Raw genomic sequence first — 18,479 nt, 5'->3', positions numbered from 1 at the left:
TGTGTGTGTGTGTGTGTGTGTGTGTGTGTGTGTGTGTTTGCATACATAGTTGTTAAATTTGGTGTTCCTGTGAGGAGGATGATTGGCAGAGGATTCTGTTAAGCCATCTTGCTTTGCCTCCTTTCTTTATATCAATTCTTTTATATAAAATAAGTTAAAATTGTTCTAGGGTCCTTGAATAAAGTCAGTATTATTTTGCAAATATGAAGAAAGAAATTTCTAGGGTAATCTTGAGTCTGGTCAATCTAGGTTGTCCCAATTTTTGAATTAGTATAATCAGAACTTTGCACTTACTGATTTCAAACTTTCCAACATAATGTATTCATCTGTTAGCTAATTAATTACCTATGTCAGGCACTATACTGGAAGATCAGGATATCAAATGAATAATCTTGAACATGGAAGCTGACTGTCTACCATGAGAAACACTCATGTAAAATATTGTTGGAATGTAAATCTATAAATGTCATTGTTTTAGCAAAATATTATAACATCACAAAAGAAAAAAATCACTATTTGGGATACAGCATCAGAGAGGACTTTTCAGAGAAAATGGCATTTGTGATGGTTCTCGAAGGAAGAGCGGAATTCACTTAGTCTGTAATGGGAGTGGGGATTCATTGCAAGTACAGAGACCAGCATTATTAAAAACAATGGCAGTTCCAAATAGTTTATATAGGAGTAACTTGAGATGGTAATCTGAATGGCAGGAATACTTAGAAGACTTTTCTTAAAGTGAAAAAGAACACACAAAAAAACTAAAAACAGAATAGCTTTTCATAGAAGACACATCACTGCTCAATAGCTTGGGTAGTTATTTGTGATTGCCTTGGAGGGCTGATGGAGGTCATGGGAGTGCTAAAGCCTTCCCAAGCTCTACCTACATGAATGAGTATGTTCAGGAAATGGCAAAGAATTGGCTCTGTCTGGCAGAAGCATTCAGGTGGATGTGAGGTAGGAAAGATAGCCCTCCCTTTTCTAGTGAAAATGACAACAAATGAAGCTTTCACCATAGCAAATCATATCCTAACTTTCGTTGAAGAACAATTCATAATTCAAAAATAAGGATTCGCTTCCATTTTTACAACCAAGGCTATTCATTTGATTCATTTTAGCAAGATAATTTGCCTTCATTAAAGTCATTATTTTCTATGATTCAACACTATCATCTTTCAAATTTACATCAGTAGTTGAAGTAAATGTGTCTTGTGTTTCATGGTATGGGTAGAAGTTCCATGAATAATTTTATATATTGACAATTGCAATCCGTGCATAACAATTAATTTTAGTTAACAAGTGTTTATTTTTCATACTACAAGTATAACCTCAACCCCAAATCATAAATTTACTAGTTGTTCCTCCCTATAGAGTATACTAACTGATATTCACGCCTATCACCCCACTTTCTCCAAACCAAATACAGATTCACCTGGGTTGATCCACCAAACTCAGAATAAATACAAATTTTGTAACAAGCGGCATTTTCCTCACTTCTCTATACATTATACAGAACATAAACAAAATGATAAGCCTAAGTAATAATAGTAAAAATGGCAATTAGGATCTTTGTTATCAAATATCAGTTTCTTTTATTAAAATGCCAATATTATAACAAACTACGCTATTCACCTCATTTTTTTTTTCTTCTCACAAAAGGAGCAGATGGTAGTGGGAGAGAACATCGAAAAACACTTGAGAAGTTAGCAGAGTTGGCATAGAGTGTGATCTAGATGGTTATCAAGACTCATTATGAGGGAGACTCTGGGAACATAGTTGGCATACCACCAAATTGGGAGCCAATGGGCTAATGGTGGGCAGGCAACTTCCAAACACACAATACAAGAATAAAGGCCTAAGTCAAGGTGTGGTCAGCAGGCAAAAGCAGACACATAGCAGAGACATATTACTATGTAGGAGAGGTGGAGAGAGGTCATGGATAAGAAGGAGAATTGAGCAGGTAAGGGATTAGTACTTAAGTAGAGGTAGTTACGGAAGACCCTTGAGACAGGAGTTAGTGCATTAGACAAGAAGTGAAAGTTACAAGAACTCAAGAACTATAACGAGTATAGGAGTGAGTAATGATGGTGAGGCTGGGGATGAGTCCAGCAAGCTATGAAGTTCATCAATTATCTGAGTGAAGTGAATAATAGCAGAACAACTGAGTGCCACAGTGAGATCAGAGAGCTTGTAAGAAGATTGTGGTTTAAAAGAGAGCTGGGTAGAATGAAGGTCTATCATTGTTGACAAGTTGTAAATGTAACACAAAGGCAATTATTTAGAGGAGCAATGAGTCCTCCGTCTCTGGCATCTGACAGGTCACCAACAATAAACATTTACTAATAGGTGGCTTAACATAGATGATGCTGAGAAAATGGCTAGGGAAGAAAGTAAAGAGGAAAAAGTCATTTAGATGCTAGTTATCCACAAAGAAGGTGATAAAAGGAGAGAAGTGGGTCTGAGCTATATGCTATAATTAGCTATATGCTGTCTATATGCTATAATTAGCATATAAATAAATCTTGAAATATATGAAGTTTAAGGAAGAACCTCTGAGTGTCACATTCGTTGTCTGTAGAACATGATGAGGAGGGTGTTGTACTAGTGATTAGTAGGGTTTTCATTTAGCTCTGATACTTCATGGTTCACATTCTGTGGTGAAGTTCTGGGTGTGCCACTGACACACCTCCTCTTCACTTCCACTGATGTGAAAGGACCTCCAAAGATTTGAAAAGGCCTCCTTGGTGAAGCAGTAGAGAAGTCTGTGTTTGTAGGAAACAGCCAGAATTCCACTCTAGTAAGATAAAATGGAGAGGTAAGATAAATTGTGTTCCAAGATTTGGTAGGGAGTTAAGGTTATTCTACATGACAAACTGGGATAGAGAGAGATGATACAGACCCAGAGATGTTTTTAGAGATGTAGTAAGAATATGCTGTGGGATTGTTATGTTTAAAGACAGGACCACAGTAATGAGAGGTTTGAAATAGGACCAATAACATAGAGAAGAGGGATGAGGGAGACATTTTATTGAATAATACAGTAAAGCTCAAGAGTTAGGCAGGCAGAGAGAAAGAGTGAATTCAGGGCCACAAGGAGGATGTTAATTTGAAATGAAACAACTGGCCTTTCATTCTCATCTTCTCTTCTGGTTCTTCAACCTGTAAGCATAGATAGATAAGCACCTGATTTCTATTTTTTAATTCTCTGAGGCAATATGACATAATGCAAACACAGGAGCTTTAGAGCCAAACAAATGTGGTTTGACTCCAGCTACGCACTATCTGGATGACATTGAATAAGTTATTTTAATGTCTGTACCTTGTTTTTCTCCAGCTATAAAATGGGTGACAATAGTACCTACATCATACTATTACTGTGAGGGTTAAATGAATTAATTCAAATAAAGGTCTTCTGTCTTCTCCTTCAACATATGGCCAACCTCAACAATTACTACCTCAACCCTGATGTTACTCCTGTGCTCAAAGTAGGAACATAAAGGGTAAAAGGCTGGTGGGTCACAAAATACTGTTAAATGTCATGTGGCCAGACTCTTGCAGTGGAAAGCACACAGGTTTTAGAATAAGACAGAACTAGGTTCAAATCCCAATTACATCACTTATAAGCCATTTTAACCCTGTATAAGTTACAGAACTTCTCTGGGCCCCCATTTCCTCACCTTTTTTTAGGGTAGAAATGAGATGAATGTGAAGTGGCAGGTACATGGTAAGTATAAACAAACTTTTACTCTCTATTTTCCATCACCAAATTTCGGGAGTATGTTGTTCATACTGTACTATCGAAAGTCTTTGGATTGTCCCACCCTCAACTTGGCTTGTTAAGATCACTGAAAAACTCAGTGCCACATCAAAGGACAATTTTTATTTATTACATATACTTCTCTGCTGCTGGTGATAGCATGAATCACTATGTAATCCTAAACATACTCCCCAATCTGGGGCTCAGGAATATCAGTCTTCATTGGGTTTGCATCTCATATCTTTGGCTTCTTCTATAGTATCTGATTCCATGCTTCCAAATCATTTTCCACTGGCCTTATAACTCCCACTTGGGGTTTTATATTACTATACAAAGAAGCCCTGTCTGTTCTTGGAGGAACTATTAGGGATCCCCAAATCAATGGGACTTATAGACCTTTTCAGTAAGAGTAAAAGAGAAAAGTTAGTTTTTCTAAAAGCTGTCAGCAAGAGATATGGAGGTACCTCTTCCTCGACTGAATTAATAAATCAACCAAGCTAAAAGTGCTATCAAGAGAGATTAGCAGTTACGTGCTGATTGTCCATAGTATTGGCTTCCGCTGATGTTCTAAAACCACCAAGTTGCACAATTCTTGACATGGTAGGTTTACTGTACCAGCGTCAATACCATCTGTCTCCTGGATTCAATTATCGTCTCTGTGGATGACACACAAATCTCCTTGTCTGTGCTGCACTTAATCCCTGGGTTCAGTCCTGTATAACTAAGGCAACCATATTTTCTGCAACAAAAATCAGGAGACACATGCATGGCCTGACAAAGGATTGTTTTTTTTCTGATCTGTGAATTATTCATATGAAGACTTGCAAATATAGAAAAATTCAATCACATTTAGTTGTACTTTCAATGAATTTACTTTACTGAAAGATATCTAGCAGATGTCTATCGTTGTTACCATCAGCATGAGCATACATTTATCCTCTGCAGCTTCCTCCAGGCTAAATTTTCCTAGCATAAATAGGAAATTTGATCTTTTTTTACATCCTTGGTGAGGTAACTTAGGGTAATGTTCAACTTATCTAACCCCTTGCTCCGCACATCAATCAGTTTTTAAATTATCACTTCTTTTAGGAAAAAAATGTTTTTCACTGCTTTATTCTGCCTAACTCTGCTGCCATAGTTGTTAAATATAAGGCTGATGATTCATCAATCTATGTGTGTGCCAGAAACAACTGGTGAAGCTTATTCAAATACAGATTCCTGAGCCCAACCTCTATGGGGATTGATTTAATAGAGCTGCTTTAGGGCCCAGAAATTTGTAGCTTTAATAAGCTTCCAGTTGTTTCTGATGCAGATGATCCAGGTACAGTATCACACTTTGTGTAAAGCTTTTCTGTGTGAATTGTCTACTTTGGTATTTAATGATTAAATTGAATTGTTTTATCAAAGGCTTCTACTTGAGGTCATAAAAAGATATTGAGGAAAAACTAATGTCTGTGATCCAAATTGAAGTTAAAACATGTGCCTTGTAGATTGAATCATGATACTGAATGAAACAAAACACCTACTGGCCTCATTCTGATAGCACTGTATTCTTACTGTGGCACAAAGTACTGGAGGAGGAAAAAAACAATGCCTTGAAGGCTGAATATGCATATTGAGACTCATAGCATAATAATGGTAATGACACAAACAAAACCTACAAGGTGACCAGATGGAAGCTCATCGCAGCTTCTTTTCATTTTTATTTCAGTCTTATTTGAAATCTTTTTTTATATTATTAATAAACTGCTTATATTCAACTATTAGTAGCTTTGAGTACATGTGAGTGTCCATCTTAGTATGTAAACTTACAAAGAGGTTATAATTTCACTTTACATTGCACCTAGCTTAACTTCATGTTCACTTTCTGATAAATGATACGGGAGCATCCCAGGCCAGAGGAGAATTGGATCTAATAACAGAGTAGGACTGGATGCTTGTGAGCATCAGTTCTAGGGGGAATATGAAGAATCAAATGTTCTGCCTAAGGAGGATACACTGTCTAAACGCCAGTTACACATTCACAAGACCATGTTTTTAGAAATTCTGGTTAAGGTTCTCCTGTGTCGTCTCCTCTAGTATAGGACCTATACTCTTAAAATTCCTTTCCTTCCCAGCCTCAATGGTTCCTAATCTCCCTCCATACCACTGCCCGTTTGTCTCCATTGCTTACATTTCACCCTGATGCCCCTGTAATTATTGCTTACTCAGAAAAGGTGTGTGTAGTCCTGTAGAGACATCGTTTCAAAAGTAATCCTTTACTATTATTGTACTTACAAATGTTCCAGGGTGAAATAAAAATTATATTGCTCTTTCTTGGTTGGGATAGGCTGTGTTTCCCAATTAATAGGCATCCTGAGACCCTTTGTCACCTCCTTATCTTGTACAAAATTAACAATATGTCGACTGAGACTGCCATTCTGCTCTTGTGTTCCTTGGTTTGAGGAAGAGAATTACAGATATATTCTTTTTAAACTTTTCCTTGTATAAATGGTAACATACCATATACAAAGTTGTCTACATTGCTTGTCTCACTTAATAATTTGTCTTGGACACCTTTCCCTATCAGTAATATAGAGCTGCCTCTTTGTTTTGAACTAGCACCAAATATCCCATTGTATGAATATACAACAATTAATTTAATGAATTTTCAAATGAAGATTATAAGTTTTTTAAAAATCTTCTTCTACTAAAATGGTGCTGCAATAAACATCCTAGTACACACATTACTTATGTATGGGCCACTAGAATACTAAATCACAGGTTATGTGTATTTTTACATGGTGTATAAGGCCAATTTTTCCTCCACTGAGTTTGCATTCCATTGACATTTTAAAACTCTTAACAGCAAAAAGTTCTTTCTTTATGGACAGTAGAGTTCTTCCCTACTTTATATCATTTTTGATATTTTAAATTAATTTTATTTTAAATTAACATATTCTCCCTTTAAAAATGAAAAAAAAATTAGAGTAGGCTAAATTCTGTTTTACATTATTCCAAATCTTGTCTCTTATTTAATATCATCCCCTCAAAGTAATTACTATATTTTGTGATATAAATATGCATATCACAAAAATTTTAAACCACAAAGTACTACTAGCTATTGAACATATATAGTAGTACTTTGTCATTTAAAGTTTTTACACAGATTGTATAGTATTATGTATATCATTTGCATCTATTTTTACTTAAAAATAATCTTTGGGATTCTATCTTGATTAAAAAAAGGTAGATTTTTGGTGTATTTCTTGCTACATGCCCATTGAGGACAGTTGGAGGACTCTGTTCACTGGAATCATTTAGGGACCCAGGCTGCTGGAGCAACCACCACTTTAAACATTGACTGAAAGAAAATTCTTCAGAGTTTCCCACTTGTCACAGAAATAACTCATTGACCAAAACTAGACACATAACCCCAACCAGCCATAAAGAACCACAAAGTGCCGTCCTACCGTGTGCCCAGGAGAGGCAAACTGGATAACAGTGAATAACAGTAACGAATCTAAATATGAGAAATAAAACTGAATTGTCACAGGGTATACATATTTTCCATTTTAATAGACACTATCAACTTATATTCCCAAGTGGCTATACCAATTGGCATTTTGGTTATCAGATTATGTGTATATGTATCTACTCACATTCTCAATATTTATCATCATGTTTACAAAAATGTTTTAGTCTGATGAGAAAAAAATGGTAATAAGCAATTTTTTCTAATTGCTATTGGAGTTGACTATCTTTTTGTTTGTATTGGTTATTTTTATTTCCTCTCCTGTAACTTGCATGTTCACATCCTTGGCCATTTTTCAAATTAAGTAGTTTGTTATATTGTTATCAATTTGTAGAAATTCTTTAAATATTCTGTATATAAATTTTTGTCTGTTATGTATGTTGCAATTTTTTTCCAGATTGTCACTGCATTTAAATTGTCCATTTATTTTTTATTTATTTATTTATTTATTTTTAATTTTTTTTATAGATATGGGGTTTCACCATGTTGGCCAGAATGGTCTCGATCTCCTGACCTCGTGATCCTCTGGCCTCGGCCTCCCAAAGTGCTGGGATTACAGGCTTGAGCCACCGCACCCAGCCAAGTCCATTTATTTTTTATTATTCTCCATGGGCACAGAAAACAGTTACTTTTAATTTCTCACATAACGTCCCCTGAAACATTTGAATATAGTCATCAAGTCATCCCATAGCTCTTTCTTCTTTTGACTAAATAGCCTCAATGTCTTTACCTTATCCTCGGAATAATGATATTTCAATTTATTTAATCACATTTCCTCTGTCTACACCTTATTAAAATAATGGCTTACCATAAACACCATGAATTTCTAAACTGTATAACTTACCAGCTTTCTTTCTTTCTTCTCTTTTAAAGTAATAGCTAAAAAGCTTAAAGCTAAATTTACTTTCCATCAACAGAAAGGACATATGTCTTTATAGTTTAGATTATTTGAGTCCCAATTCTAGTCTTTTTATGCCCCCACACTTGTTTATGTTCCTTTTTAACCATCTATTTTTAATTTGCCTTATATTTTTTGTATCATTCTAAGTTGCCTAATTATGTCTCTCAGAAAAGGTACAGTATTATATAAACAAAAGGGTAAGGAGGTTTGGGAGGCGTGGAGAGAGAGAAAGATCTGACAATTTTACAATATACAGGATCATCTCCCAGAACATTTTTAGCTTAAATTTACTCTAGTATTTGCTTGGACACTTTTCCTGCAATGGCTTTATGCTCTATATTCTGCTAAGTTTTGATTTTCTCCATCTTTGCCTGTCTTTTCCTTCTTCATAGGCTTCTAATCATCAGCCCATTCTAAAAGTAACAATTGGTATTTTTCCATTTTAAGTTTCATTATGTGTCTGTAAGGGCATTTCCCCAATTGGTCAAGCTCTTTTTGAAGCGACTTCTGTTTTTGAGAATATTTAGCAGCCCCTATGTAATTCAGCATCATCTGCAAACTTCATGGATTGCTTCCTCAAACATACGTCTCAGACAAAGTTGTATACTTAAAGACAATTGCCATCTTGGTAGTTTGATTACAACTTCATTGTTTTCTGATTGCTGAGGCTTTCTGGTGGCACGGCTATTTATTTCATTCCTGGTTTGCAACATCAAGCAGTGTTTCTGCTAAGCAGAATCACCAGAATGGCAGTGCCACTTATAAGATAATGCACCCAAGCTTGCTGAGAACAACTGAGGACCCCAGAAAGCTTGCAGACAAATACTATGTCACATCTCACTCTGGGTAGCTCCTGTGTCAAATCTCTTAGCAGTTAATTTGCCTTCTTTTCAAACACTCTTGTTACAGCCATCACTATTGCTCCTTCTTGTCTATGACCCTCACCCACACCTTGCACAGTTCAGTTGCCTCAGTTACTTTTATACTGAAATCACTATGCATTAGAATGTCATCTTGTTCAGTACTGTTCCAGTAAGAAAAAAACTGAGACAGGCAGATCCGTTTTCCATAAGCAAAAACATTCTTATAATTGGGGCTTATTCCAACAATGAAACAGACTGTCTCTTGAAATAGGTAGCTCCTGATTTCCAGAGGTATTCAAGCAGAGGTTCGGAGAGCTCCTATTTCCCCTCTAAATTATGCCATCTGTCATCATTAAAACCAATTAATTACATTTTTAATGAAGATATCTATTTTTTTCTGAATATATATGAATACTGTAAGAGAAAATTAAAACCGCCAATATTATCAAAAACCCCAGGGATCACCAGTGTTAATAGTTTCATGTATGTTCTTTCAGACATTTAATTTGACTATATAAACATGTTCAATTTTTTTTTATTTTTATTTTACTTTAAGTTCTGGGATACATGTGCAGAACATGTAAGTTTGTTACATAGGTATACACAAATGAGATCATATATATATATGACTTTTTGTAAGTTGTTTGAAGATTGGATATCTTTCCATGTAAATACTAAGTATTTTATATTGCAACTTTGTGTTAATTCCATTAATTTACAGAGTATATGCCAAAATCATGGTGAATCAGAAAAAGTGAGTTACAATGAAAATATACTATGCATACTGTTTTTCAAAATTTTATTATGAAACTTTTCCAACATTCAGAAAAATTGAAAGATGCACACAATAATCCTTATATTCATGCTACCCTGATTCTGTAGCTGTTAACATTCTCTTTGCTTTATCACATATCAGTCCACCTTAATTTTTGATACCTTTCAAACTAAATTGCTGACATTAGCACAATTTACCCCTAAATACCCCTAAATCTTTTTTCAACAAAAATGACTTCCAGCAGCAGCTTATCTTTTTTATTTTTTTCCCCATTTATTTATTTTATTGCATTTTAGGTTTGGGGGTACATGTGAAGAACATGCAAGATTCTTGCATAGGTACACACGTGGTAGTGTGAATACCATCTCACGCCAGTTAGAATAGCGGTCATTAAAAAATCTGGAGACAACAGATGCTGGAGAGGATGTGAAGAAATAAGAACACGTTTACACTGTTGGTGGGAGTGTAAATTAGTTCAACCATTGTGGAAGACAGTGTGGCGATTCCTCAAGGACCTAGAAATAGAAATTCCATTTGACCCAGCAATCCCATTACTGGGTATATATCCAAAGGATTATAAATCGTTCTACTATAAGGACACATGCACACGAATGTTCATTGCAGCACTGTTTACAATAGCAAAGACCTGGAACCAACCCAAATCCCCATCGATGATAAACTGGACAGGGAAAATGTGGCACATATACACCATGGAATATTATGCAGCCATCAAAAACGATGAGTTCATGTCCCTTGTAGGGACATGGATGAACTTGGACACCATCATTCTCAGCAGCTTATCTTTAACTAGAGCCCAGTGTTTGTTAATGATGCTTTAATTAGATAATATTACATACATTAAAACACATGTATTTAATTATTTAAGCATTTATTGAGCTTTTAATAAATGCATACACTTACGCAACTCAGGCCCCTATCAAGATAGACACCACACCCAAAAATTAGTGCTTCATGGCATTTTGTTTATATTTTTTGTTTTTCATTTTGCTATGAGAAAGTAGACACAATGCTATCCTATAGTGTGCCTTTGTTAAGTTAAAAACATATTATGACAATTTGTTGCAAATAAATATTTTTATCTTTTTTTATAAATGTAAAACCTCTTTATGCTGAAAATTCAAATGGTATTTTTTCTCTCAAGTGGTGACATCATATAAACAATATTGATCTACAGCTGGATTTTGTGGTTTCGTTTTACAATGTCTTGAGCATCTTTTCATACCATTAGTACATACTGAGCTACTAGTCCTTTCAACAGATACAAAATTGTATCAGTCCATTTTCACATTGCTATAAAGACACTACCTGAGACTGGGTAATTCATAAACAAAAGACGTTTAATTAACTCACAGATCCACATGGCTGGAGAGGTCTCAGGAAACTTACAATCATGGCAGAAGTAAAGGGGAAGCAGACATCTTCTTCACAAGGCAGCCAGAGAGGGAGAACTCATTCACCATCATGAGAATGAGATCATCATCAAATCTCATGAGATCATCATCAGATCTCATGAGAACTCATTCACTATCAGGAAAAGCATGGGGGAATGACCCCCATGATCCAGTCACCTCCCACCAGGTCCCCCCTTCAACATGTGGGAATTAAAATTTGAGATGAGATTTGGCTGTGGACACAGAGCCAAACCATACCATTCTGCCCCTGGTCTTTCCCAAATTTCATGCCCTTTTCACATTTAAAAACCAATTATGCCTTCCCCAAAATCCCCTAAAGTCTTAACTCATTCCAGAATTAACCAAAAAATCCAAGTCCAAAGTCTCATCTAAGACAATGTAAGACCTTTCCACCATGAGCCAGTAAAATCAAAAGCAAGTTAGTTACTTTCAAGAACAAATGAGGTTACAGGTATTGGACAAATGTACCCATTCCAAGTGGGAAAAATTAATCAAACTAAGGGGCCACAGGCTATATGCAAGTCTAAAACCTGGTCAGGCAATTATTAAATCTTAAAGCTCCAAAATCTCCTTTGACTCCATGTCTCACATCCAGGGCATGCTGATGTAAGGGGTGGGCACCCACAACCTTGGGCAGCTCTGCCCCTGTAGTTCCACAGGATACAGCCCCCAGCTCCTTTCATGTTCTGGTGTTGAGGGCCTGTGGCTTCTCCAGGTGCAAGGTGCAAGTTGTTGGTGTATATACCATTCTGGGATCTGGAGGACAGAGGCCCTCTTCTCACGACTCCACTAGGCAGTGCCCCAGTGGTGACTCTGTGTAGAGGCTCCTACCCCACATTTCCCTTCTGCATTGCCCTAGTAGAGATTCTCCATGAGGGCTCTGCCCCTGCAACAGCCTATTGCCTGGATGTTCAGGTGTTTCCCTACATCCTCTGAAATCTAGGTGGAGGCTCCCTAACTCTTATCTTCTGTGAACCTCAGGCCCATCACCACATGGAAGCTGCCAAGGCTTGGGGCTTGCACTCTCTGAAGCAATGGTTTAAGCTGTACCTTGACCCCTTTTAGCCATAGCTGGAGCTAGACCAGCTAGCATGCAGGGCGCCATGTCCCGAGGCTGCACAGAGCAGCAGGGCCCTGGGCCCAGACCCTGGAACCACTTTTCCCTCCTAGGTCTCTGGGCCTCTGATGGGAGGGGCTGCCATGAAGACCTCTGACGTGACCTGAAGATACTTTCCCCATTGTCTTGGGAAAAAATAACATTCAGTTCCACGTTACTTATGCAAAGTTGTGCAGCCAGCTTGAATTTCTCCAAAGAAAATGGGTTTTTCTTTTCTACCTCATGGTCAGGCTGCAATTTTTCCAAACCTTTATGCTCTGCTTCACTTTTAAACATAAGTTCCAATTTCAAACCATCTCTTTATGAATGCATATAATTGTATGCTTTCAGGAAGACAGGTCACATCTTAAATGTTTTGTGGCTTAGAAATTCTTCTGTCAGATACCCTAAATCATCTCTCTAAAGTTCAAAGTTCAACAAATTTCTAGGACAGGGCAAAATGCTGCCAGTCTCTTTGCTAAAACACAGCAAGAGTCACATTTTCTCCAGTTCCCAACAAGTTCCTCATCTCCATCTAAGACCACTTCAGCCTGGACTTTATTGTCACAACATTTTGGTCAAAACTATTCAACGAGTCTAGGAATTCCCAAACTTTCCCACATGTTCCTATCTTATTCTGAGCCCTCCAAACTGTTTCAACCTCTGCCCATTACCAAGTTCCAAAGCAGCTTTGACATTTTCAGGTTATCTTTATAGCAGTACCCCAAACTCCTAGTACCAATTCTCTGTATCATTCTGTTTTCGCACTGTTATAAAGATACTACCTGAGACTGTGTAATTCACAAACAAAAGAGGTTTAATTAACTCACAATTCTGCATAGCTGGGGAGGCCTCAGGAAACTTATAGTCATGGTAGAAGGTGAAGGGGAAACAGACACTTTCTTCACAAGGCAGCAGGAGAGAGAGAGCATGCAGGGAAAACTGCCACTTTTAAAACCATCAACTGTCATGACAACTCCGTCACTATAATGAGAACAGCATGGGAAAACCATCCCCCACAATTCAATCACTTCCCATGAGGTCCCTTCCTTGACATGTGGGGACTACAAATTGAGATGAGATTTGGGTGGTGACACAGAGACAAACCATATCAAAAATATTCAATAATAGGTATGTAACTTTTTTTTACTTTTTACTTTTTGAAACTTTTAAGTTCAGGGATACATGTGTAGGACATGCAGCTTTGTTACATAGGTAAAAGTGTATCATGGGGTTTTGTTATAAAGATTATGTCATCACCCAGGTAGTAAGCCTAGTCTCCATTAACTATTTTCTCTGATCCTCTCCCTCCTCTCGCCTTCCGCTCTCTAATAAGTCCTAGTGTATGTTGTTCCCTTTTATGTGTCCATGCGTTCTCATCATTTAGTTCCCACTTTTAAGTGAGAACATGTAGTATTTGGTTTTCTGTCCCTGCATTAGTTTGCTAAGGATAATGACCTCCAGCTCCACCCCTGTCCCTGCAAAGGACATAATATTGTTGTTTTTTATGGTTGTATAGTATTCCATGATGTACATGTATCATATTTTCTTTATCCAGTCTATTATTTAGGTTGATTCCATGCCTTTGCTATTGTAAATAGTCCTGCAATGAATATATGCATGCATGTGTCTTTATAATAGAATGATTTATATTCTTTGGGTATGTACCCAGTAATGGGATTGCTGGGCCGAATGGTGTTTATGCCTCTAGGTCTTTGAGGAATCACCACATCACTTTTCACAATTGTTGAACTAATTTACAATACCATCAACAGTGTAAAAACATACCTTTTTCTCCACAACCTCACTAGCATCTGTTATTTTTTGAATTTCTAATAAAAGTAATTCTGACTGGTGTGAGATGGTATCTTTTCTTGATTTTGATTTGCATTTATCTGATGATCAGTGATGTTGAACTTCTTTTCATATGATTTTTGGGTACATATATGTCTTCTTTTGAGAAACGTCTATTCTTGCCCTTTATCCACTTTTAATGGGGTTATTTGCATTTTTCTTGTAAATTTGTTTAAGTTTCTTACAGATGCTGTATATTAGACCTTTGTCAGATGCATAGTTTGCAAAAATTTTCTCCCATTCTGTAAATTGTCTGTTTATTTTGTTGATAGTTTCTTTTGCTGTTCAGAAGCTCTTTAGTTTAATTAGATCTCTTTGTTAATTTTTGCTTTTGTTGCAATTGCTTTTGGTGTCTTTGTAATGAAATCTTTACCCATGCCTATATAACATAATTTATATAATCACCCCATTGATGAACATTTGAGCTTTTCAGTTTTCCAACATTGCAAACAAATTTACAATAAAAAAACTATAGATATTTAACTCCACACTTGTTTTCTTGTACTTTAGGACAAACACTCAGAAATGGAAAAGCAGGATTTTAGGCAAAGTTCACTCATATACACATTCTGCACACCCAAAAAGCAGTGTATGTGATTTCTATTATCCGAGTGTGTGTTTTATGGATTTCTAGAACTGGCAAGATAAAGCTTATATTATAAGGTTAGGGAATAAAAATAGAGATCCAAGGATGAAAAAAAAACCAACAACCTGGAGCTTTTAAGTTAGGAATCCAAGCATCACAAAGCCCAGGTACAAAAGGAGCTGAGACAATTTCAACAATATTAATAATAGCTAACACCTGAAAATTTATCATCAGTCCCATACAGGAACAAAATGAGGAATAAAGATGTGTAATTATCCAGGGAATTCATAAAGTACAAAAATCTAGAGCAGTACATCTCAAACTTGAATTCATATCAGGATTACCCACAGGGTGTGTTAGAACACCCATCATTGAGCCATACCACAAGAATCTGATTCAGTGCATCTTTAACAGGATCCAATAATCTCAGTTTTGAATGAATTACCAGGTGGTGCTGATGCTGCTGATAAAGGGACCACACTGAGAAGCCCTTTACCAGCAGCATCAGCACTGGTAAAGGGATGTAGACTAGAAACACAACTCTCATATATTTCAGCTGATATTGGCCAAAATACTCCTCCAACTTTTTCACTTAGCCCATGTGAACAAATCCCTGTAGATAAAGATCTAGTGAAAACTAATTTCTTCCCACTTTTGTTTGAATCTTCTTTCTTTTATGTATTTATGAAACCAAGCCAATTTTCCTTTAATCCCTGCTCCCTTAATATTCTATATCTCCCCATCTCCATTACAGGCCTGATTTAGAAATTTAAAATTTAATGAAAAACATCTTCAATAACTGAATTTTTCAAGTGACTATATCTGAAATTTAGTTACGGATCTTTGTCACATATGCCTGCAGAGAGCCAAGCTAGCAAAACACACAGATTTAATGTGCATAGTGGAAAGCTCAATGAACTACCTTTCTCTAGATACAATACATATTAATTGTTAATTTACAAGGCTACATGCTAATGTCAAAGTCATGCTGAATCAGAAAAAACAAATTACAAGCAAAAATGCTTTTGTATGCACACACACACTATTCCCCAGGGCTATTTAACTGCTATTTAACTTTTGAGACATAAAATGTACCAGCCCTAGCCATTTAGTCTTTTAATAACAAACCACATCCATATGCCACAAAATTTCTTGTAAACAATATATATATGTATACATGCAAGTTATATATATGTACATATATATAATGCAAGTTTACATGCCAAATTCTGCTGTTTCTTGTCACTACTAACATTTTAAATAAATTAAATGTCACTTACAAGTTTAAAACAGTAGCCAAAATTATGTCAGATTGGGCAACTCAAAAGACATATGTGTCCAACATTTACTGGACACCTACTATGTACTATTTGCTAGGTGCTAGGAGTACAAATAGTAAGGAGACAAGGGTTCCTGCCTTTGAGGAGTTCACAATCTAGTGAGTGAAACATATAAAAAATAACTACAAGCCTGTGAAATAAGAGCTATCATAGAAGCATGAAGAAAATGCTGTGGAATCACAAAGAAATGAACCATTGGTTTTTTGAGTAGGGATCTGAAAAGGTCTTCATAAAGATTGTGACATGTGAAATGGGTCTTAAAGGAATTGCCTCATCAAAAATATAAGAAAGACCATTTTAGGCAAAGGGACTTGTGTACATGCAGGTGTTTGGAGTTATCAAAGAGCTTAATGTGTTTAGGGAAGAGCAAGAAATTTGGTGGCTGTGTTCTAGGTGAAAGAGATAGAAGCAGTGGAAGATGAAGCAGGCATTGTGGGCATGGACTGGACTTTGAAATCCATGCTAAGGAGTTGGGGCAATACAGTGAGTGGTGAAACTTTGAAAGAGACAAATGGTATTTATCTGTTAGTTAAAATATTTTATTCCACCTGTGTAAGTGCATCATTCATTTATTCATTCATTCAACAAACATACAGTAGGAATTTATTATGTGAAAAGCACTATATCAAATCAGTTTGAGAGAGGAATCAAATACAGCCAAGCAAGATGCTCCCTAAACTTGTGTCCTATTTAATTACTCTTGTATAAAAACAGCTTGAACAAGGACAATGAGAGTGCTTTGGGCTGAATTATGTCCCCTTACCAAATTAATACATTGAAGTACAAATCCCTAGTGTTACTGTATTTGTGAATAGGGCTTGTATAAGGTAATTAAGATAAAATGAGGTCATAAGGATGGGTTCCTAATCTGAGATGATTGGTGACCTTATAAGAAAAATATCTACCTGTCCCAATATATGCCTGTGTATATAAGAAAGGTCATGTGGGCACACATCAAGAAAGCTGCCTGTAAGTCAGGAAGAGAGCACTCACCAGAGTCTGATCAAAGTGGAATCTTGACCTCAGATTTCTAGCCTCCAGAAAACATTTATGTTGTTTTAACCACCTAGTCTATGATATGTGGCTATGGCAGCCTGAGCAGCCTAAGACAGAAAGGAGGGTATTGCTGAGTTGATTTTGCCAAAGAATAAGACAGGACTTCTCTAGGCCAAATGACCACCAAGTGTAAGTATCTATTCTTCAGGACCCCTTAGCTTGAAGTTATCCAATGATAAAGGACTCAATACATAATGAAGCAGCCCATTCCATAATGAGTAACTTAGGTGGTAAGAAAAGTCTTATACTAAAATGTGTAAGATTTATTCAAGATATGTACATGTAAATGTATGTATAAGACTTTTACAAGACATAAACAAGATGTCTGCTTCTAAACGCCATTGGCCCTTATTTTGCTTTGTTAAGTCACCCAGCACAGATTGGCAGATTGGTAACTACTAGCTCTAAAAAGCAGCAAATGTTCCTTTAAAAAGCTGAGAACCTTTCCAATAACTTTACATTTATAAATTGACCTGAGGTTGAAGATTTTTGCTTCTCCTAGGAAACATCTTGGGAAAATATAAACTGACTGAGAATCCTACTGGCGAAATTACATTAAGTCACTTACCTGGTATCTGCCAATGTGGGACCCTACAATAGCTGCTGCTGCACCTGGGGTATGTCCTATCTGATTGTAACTTATAAATTGTGGCTCCCTATCTGCTGAAGTTCCTTCAGCTCTGCAGGAACTCTCAGTGTTGGTACAACATACGGTAGCATGAATACATTTTATTATTACAACAAAGTCCTTTCTTTGTAAATAAAATACTGGATGCTTATTTGGATTATAAAGTATCGACTAATAGAAATACTGTGAGTTATTTGTCAGAAAATCTGGGCTTTCCATTTATATTGATTTAGAAATCACCACATGACTTGGCATAAATATCCTAACACCTCTGCTCCTCAATTTCTTCATCTCTAATGTATGAATATTATTTGCTTTCAAATTATGAATATATGGTGAGAATAGAATGAAAAAGTCTTAAGAAATAATCTTCACGGAGGGGAGGATCCAAAATGGCAGAATAGGAACAGCTCTGGAGTGCAGTTTTCAGCAAGAACGATGCAGAGGGTGAGTGTCTACCACATTTCCAAACAAATTTTCACTGCCCACAGACCAGGAGATTCTGGCACAGAAAAGTGCCACAAGTTTTCAGCAAGGTGGTTTCAGCTGGTGCTGAGTTGGTGCACAGAAACTCATACAAATCTGGGCAGCCGTTTCAACTGGTGCCTGGAACACCTGGGAGACAGAGGTGCCCATTCAACTAAAAGGGAGGGGGCTGAGACAGGGAGCCAAGCAATCT

At 36.6% G+C, this 18,479-nt stretch overlaps 1 long non-coding RNA gene across 1 annotated transcript; it reads right to left on the bottom strand.

Moving 5' to 3' along the window:
• Positions 1-2,203: 2,203 nt before the first annotated feature.
• LOC108316572 lies at positions 2,204-18,295 on the bottom strand. Its single transcript, XR_001830374.2, has 3 exons — positions 18,176-18,295; positions 13,533-13,538; positions 2,204-2,214 (listed from the first exon to the last, which is right to left on the bottom strand). It is a non-coding gene; the product is annotated as an uncharacterized LOC108316572 (long non-coding RNA).
• Between the last annotated feature and the right edge of the window lie 184 nt (positions 18,296-18,479).

The sequence above is a fragment of the Cebus imitator genome, unplaced genomic scaffold, assembly GCF_001604975.1.
Source record: "Cebus imitator isolate Cc_AM_T3 unplaced genomic scaffold, Cebus_imitator-1.0 Scaffold189, whole genome shotgun sequence".
Lineage (NCBI taxonomy): Eukaryota > Metazoa > Chordata > Mammalia > Primates > Cebidae > Cebus > Cebus imitator.
Note: the sequence above shows the minus strand (reverse complement) of the source record. Positions and strands in the feature narration are given on the sequence as shown.